The 6,113-nt window shown below is 34.2% G+C and overlaps 1 protein-coding gene across 12 annotated transcripts in view; it reads right to left on the reverse strand.

Annotated features, from left to right (window-relative positions):
- SOX5 (SRY-box transcription factor 5) overlaps positions 1–6,113 on the reverse strand; it is a 1,001,956-nt gene that overhangs the window by 489,402 nt on the left and 506,441 nt on the right. The gene's annotated exons all lie outside the window — the stretch shown is intronic.

The raw sequence follows: 6,113 nt of genomic DNA on the forward strand, positions 1-6,113 counted from the left end.
GTACGTGGCTATAAAGAAATAATCAGTAACTCCTAAAAAAATATAACCTCTAAATCTCGAATGTTCTTGGAATATATGAAAAACTAATACATTTAGGTAAGACTTATTTTATTTAATATATTGGTTAATAATAAGTTATAACTGTTGTTTTATTTTTTTTTATAACTGTTGTTTTAAACTGCATTTTAAAATGAAGATTAAGCACATGTTAAATAATACTAGGTCCTCTCGTAAAAGCCCCAAATCAATTATTAAAGCTGTTTGTTTGCTTAATGTCCTGCATGCACAAGACACAGTACTATTTTAACTGTATTCTAAAGTGATTAACCAAGACTGCATTTAACTATTTTTATTATGTACTCAAATATCATGGAAATAATGAATGTACAGCTGGATAAACATAGTATTTTCCTTATAAAAATGAAAACTAAGGACACATATAAGGCATATAAACAAAGAACACAAGTTGTAGGAAGCCTTGGTATTATCGTTGGTTCTAATGATTATGCATTAACTTTAGCATAATAATATCAGTATGTATCTTTAATGTATTTTGTATGCAAGGTAGTAATAGAGCATCAAAAATTGATAAAACAGATTTTCTAATATTTTTCCTAATCTGGAATCTGTCTTGAATATATTGCCTGATATTCTTGGTAGAATCTAGAGGCTCAAAAATATATCAAGTGTGCTATGCTAACAAAATGTGGAAATGTTTCTTCTTGACCAAGCTATTGATCTATTCTGAAGTGTGACTGACTGGAACCTCTTAGAGTTTCTATAAATAATGTAATTACAATGTTCTCCATATTCATAAAAATGATTCACCCTTTAAAAAAAAACTATACTAGCTATGCCATTTGTGTCAATGATAGCCAGCAGCAATGAATTCTATAGTTAAGCTGTTTGTTGCAATAAAAAATTACCTCCTTCTAGCTTTCGATCATATTTGATTTCATTGGGTATTTCCTCATGAAGAAAGGTAAAGAAATCCACCAATAGATATGTATTTTTCATTCATTATAATCTTTGATCCAAGAAGAGAATATTTTTTTTATTTGAGCTTTATCTTTTACTCATGATTATAATACAAGGCTGCTGTTTGAAATTCTTTATTTTTCAAAGATTTCATTTTCTGTATTTGTGAAGCACATAGAACCTTCAGCAAACCAGTTTCTTATTTAATGCATTATCTAATATTTATCACAGTTTAATCGTCATATCCTAAATATAGGTATTAGTAGAGGAGAGATAGCATAGATAACACCATGTTGAGGCATATAAAAATAATTGGTACTGCTCCCTACCAGTGCCAAAACGGTCTTAGGTTCACACCCTGTTGCAAACTACCTAAAGAAGAGATGAATTGTTTCCACAGACTTTCTGGTTCATAAATTTCCTCTGGAAAGGAAGCAATTGTTTTTGTTTAAAGGAAACATCCTGGGTTAGATTAAGCAAAAGTCCCATTTTCTGTCAACAAAAGACAAAGCAGAGAGGTAAAAAGGTCAATAAATATTGGAAAGCAAAAATCTAGCCAGTATTTATCAGGTACCTGTTTGTGCAACTATTAAGGACATCAGGAAACAAAGTATCTGATGTCTGAGTTAATTTTCTCATTGTGTTCAAATATTTTGTATTCTGCATAGGCATCATATGCTAACAGATTACTAAACATATAATAAATACAAAAGCCTGCCTTTTAAAATAAAGTTCAAAGTCCATAAAAGGCATATTTCTAATTCAAATTAAACCACAACAGAACTGGAACAATCTTTTGCTCCACCCACAGATGCTAAACAGCCTAACAGATTTTTCTCACTGAATTTCTACAAGGAGTTAAGGCAAGGGTCCCCCAAGTCCACTATTTCTGTGTTTTATACATTCTTTTTGTTTGTTTGTTTTGTTTTGTTTTTTACATTCTAACAATGTACAAGTTTCCTCACACAATCATTCATTGCCCAACCAAAACCGTTCCTCATCTACATGTTTTCTTCTTTGTGGATATGGAAAATTTTACCGAATTCCTCACAAAAACATAAATGTGAGCAATAGTTACCTCCTGAACTTCGACTAGTATTTCTTAGAAGTGGAGGAGAAGAATATATATTTCCTATTTTCCTAATATTTCCATTAGTAATAGTAACAGAATAAATTGAATTATATAATATTTAAAGTGAAAAGGTCCTTCACGGTCATTTTTAATTTGACCTTAAAACAAAGCGTATACATGTTTCATAGGATTAGGATAAAGATTTGAGCACCTGGGTGGTGCAGTCAGTTAAGCATCTACCTTCAGTTCAGGTCATAACCTGAGCTCAGGGACCTAGGATCAAGCCCTGCATAGAACTCCCTGCTCTGTGGGGAGTCTGCTTCTCCTTCTGCCTGCTGCTCCCTCTGCTTGTGCCCTCTTTCTCTCTCTCTCTCAAATAAATAAAATCTTTAAAAAGAATTAGGATAAAGAGTAAATGAGTTATTTCATGCTAAATACATGGAAACAAGTGTTACTAGGCCTTCTATAGTAAGCAAATACATTATCTATTATATCATTATTGTTGATATTTTATTAAAAGAATAATCATGGCCTTCAATAGTATAATTTGCCTTGGACCCTCCATGGTCTGCATATTACACATATAAAATGTATGTGCGTGCCTGTGATTGATACGTATGTGCACACTATATTCATCCATTCATTTGATAGTAACATATTGAGTAATTTCCATTGGCCAGGAACAATGACAAGTATTAGAACACAGAGAGGGAGAATACAGCTCTCTACTCCAAAAACTTAGTGTAGCAGCTAAGTATGATACTATTGCATCTCCTAGGTAAGTTTAATGTAATATGTTATGTACAACAATTGAATTATACACAGTGTATACTGAGACAAAATACTGCTATCTTAGTCTAGAAGATGTAAAAGGATCAGAGAAGAGTACATATTAAGACTTTTATGCTTCTTAGAAGCATTTGCACAATGAGGCATGCTCTCTTTCTTAAGTATGTATGTCCATTGTCATTACAGCACTAAGTGTTCACAGTCTTTGGGTGCACAATCTTAAAGAACGTTTGCATCTCCACATGATAACTTCTAAATGTTTGATTCAGAAGGTATTTATCTTATTGAGTTAAAAAAAAAGTCCTATCTCCAAATACAGACTAATATTCGTCTTTGAGAACTTTTCTGTCCTCCTCAGAATTTCTACACAGTATATGCTGTAACAAATTGGACCTAAAATCCTTGATTGTGTGTCAGCTAGGAGACTATCCTGTCACTCATTGGAGTGCTTAACATGTGGTAGCACTCAATAATGAGCATTTATTGAAGGAACAAATGAATGAATGAACTCTGCATCCCTTACTATCTTGGAAGAGCTTTGGACAAAAGTGAAATAGTCAGCATTGTTAATGAATGTAGCATGTTCTCACTATTTTTTTTCCTATATTTTTTCTGGGTCTGACATGAGCATTCAGAAGTCTCATTGTGCTTCTGAAACAAATAATGATTTCAAAAGAATCTGAGCAGGACTTGCAAACAACTAAGATTAGTAAAATGTCATGCTGGTGGAGTATGGCTGTGTATTCAGGGAAGCATAGTAATTAAGGGAGTAGACTCTGGACCCCCCACTGTTTGGGTTCAGATCAAGGATCTATCACTCACTAGCCATGTGACTTCAAGTAAGTTACTTCACCTCTCAAGCTTCTCAATTATAAAATAAGAGTATAACAATGCCTCCTCTTAGAGTTGTTTTAAGGATTAAAAGGATTAAATATTTGAAATAACTTTAAACAGCACGAGCAGGCACTCTATTGGTGTTTGTTTAATAAATCAGCTGTCATTCAAAAAGCAACTTTCTTAAAGATGGGCACAGTGATAACCACTATGTAAGTCTGTTGAATTGAATATGGGAATTCCTTCCCATGGCTATTTGCAAATTCCAATGTGCAGTTACTCACAAGTAGTCACTCACAAATCGATACATACGGTTTTCATTCTAAAGCTGATTTGGTCAAAAGTGGCAGCCACACAGGTGTGTTTCCAAGTTTATGGAACTCCCAGTCCGTGCAAGGAAACCCCTCCCATGTTTCAGCGTTGTCATCAAGATTCCCACTCAAGCAATTCAAATATGTCTTTTCTGTGGCCAGGGAATTGCACAGAACCCCCTCCGTTTTATGTTTTGGTTTATCCCATAGCTATTATGTGTTTTCTGTCACTCTGACTGGTTTTGGTTTTGTTGTCTATATTCAAAGGAGGCCTGTGGTTGTGTCTATCCCAAGCGTCTGTGTTTCGAGTTGTGGTGGTTTGGCCCCCTCTCTCTCATCATTGCTTTTGGCTTGGTCCCTTGACAGGAAATGAGAGATTTATTTTATCTGGCTTGAACTACATTGTTCCTTCCTGACTACTGGTGTTACTTCACTCTAAATAACATGACTTTGTGCTCACAGTCTGCCCAAGGTCAAAGCCTGAGGGTAATAGACACATTTAAGAGCAGAGGAGGAAAATATAACCAGAGGGGAGGAGTGGGCAAGAAGAGAATTAAAAAAAAATAATAATAGTAGTAGTGATGTAAAAGTTACTCTTGCAGTGGGTTTAAGTTTTCTGGCGGGTTTGAAATGAAATATGTTCTGAAGAGCTGAAAGGGGAACCAGTACACCCCTTCCAGATGTTATCAATTTAAAATGACACTATGAAGTAATCTAGGCTTAAAATTCAAATTTAGTTTTAAAAGAAAGCATAAGTTGTCTGGGAGAAGGGTTTACAAAGCTTATTAATACTTGTGATATCATAATGGTAGTGTGTTTTTAATAATTTAATTTGGAATAATTACCAGAATTCAAATATTCCTCTTTGGCTTAACACAAAAATATAGAAGAATGGTGATAGTGCATACAATTAATAAAATCAAATTCATTATTAATAAAAGAAACTTAATGATACCTAAATTTGAAGCCAGAAAAAGGTTTAAAATTTTCTCTTAAAAAAAGGCTTAAAATTTTCTCTTAATTTAAACATAAACAAGAATATATCTGGATGACGTCTCCTAACTCATTTACATCCGCCCACGCTGCCACCCTCCCACACCCCTCACCCTCCATCCTTCCCCACCCCCACCTTTGGAAGTGTGAATAAAACTTTCTTGGTTTTTTCAAATACCTCTCGAGTTTCAAAGGGTCAGCAGGATGGCCACCCAAAGACATGGTAAAAGAAAACATCTTGGTTTTACTGTGGTCACACCATTTATGCTGAGCTACATCTTTCTAGGTTAGTTAAAGATTGGGGAACAGGGAGAAACTGGCTAAACTAGATACATATTTTTTTCTCTTCTTTTAACCGATTATCACGCTCTTTAATAATATTTTGGACTCAGGAAAATAAATTTAATGGAAACGGACTTTAAATGAGGCAAAAAGCATTTAGGTTATATGTAAGGCTGGATTTTGTGCACGCAGAAAATTATTTCACATGGGTATTCCATTTTGGGGAAGATGATGTAATTCACTTTGCTAATGATTTTTCAACACTCATATCATTCTGTGTGCTGTAATCATGGCTTATGCTCAAGTAAGAGGACATCCCTAATGACATCTTAAAGATTTCAGATGTTTGTGACTTATAACACCTCCTTTAGGAAGCCCTACTCATCTCTATGGAACTAACCAGACATCACTACAAGGGCCCAGTACTGAAAATCATAAATTATTTGCTTTTTTATACAAATGCTTCACATTGGAACTCTGACTAAATATTATCCTCAGAACATCTTAATCTTACACAATATTATATGTCAACTATACCTCAGTTAAAACAAAACAACCAAAAAAAAAAAAAAAAAAAAAACAACCACAAAAACAAATTATTCCTTAGAATCATACTTCCTTCTCATCTTAATTCCTTATGAGATGGTCTACATGTGAAATAAGCACCTAAATATAAAACAGGTAAACACAACTACCTAAATATTTCAACACAAATCTCATTTTTTTTCAAAGATTTTACTTATTTGAGAAAGAGAGAGAGAGAGAGAGAGAGAGAACAAGAGAGTACAAGCATCAGGGAGGGTCAGAGGGAGAGGGAGAGGGAGACACAGACTCCTCATCCCAGAATTCCGAGC

Source organism: Vulpes lagopus, chromosome 21, assembly GCF_018345385.1.
Source record: "Vulpes lagopus strain Blue_001 chromosome 21, ASM1834538v1, whole genome shotgun sequence".
Classification (NCBI taxonomy): domain Eukaryota; kingdom Metazoa; phylum Chordata; class Mammalia; order Carnivora; family Canidae; genus Vulpes; species Vulpes lagopus.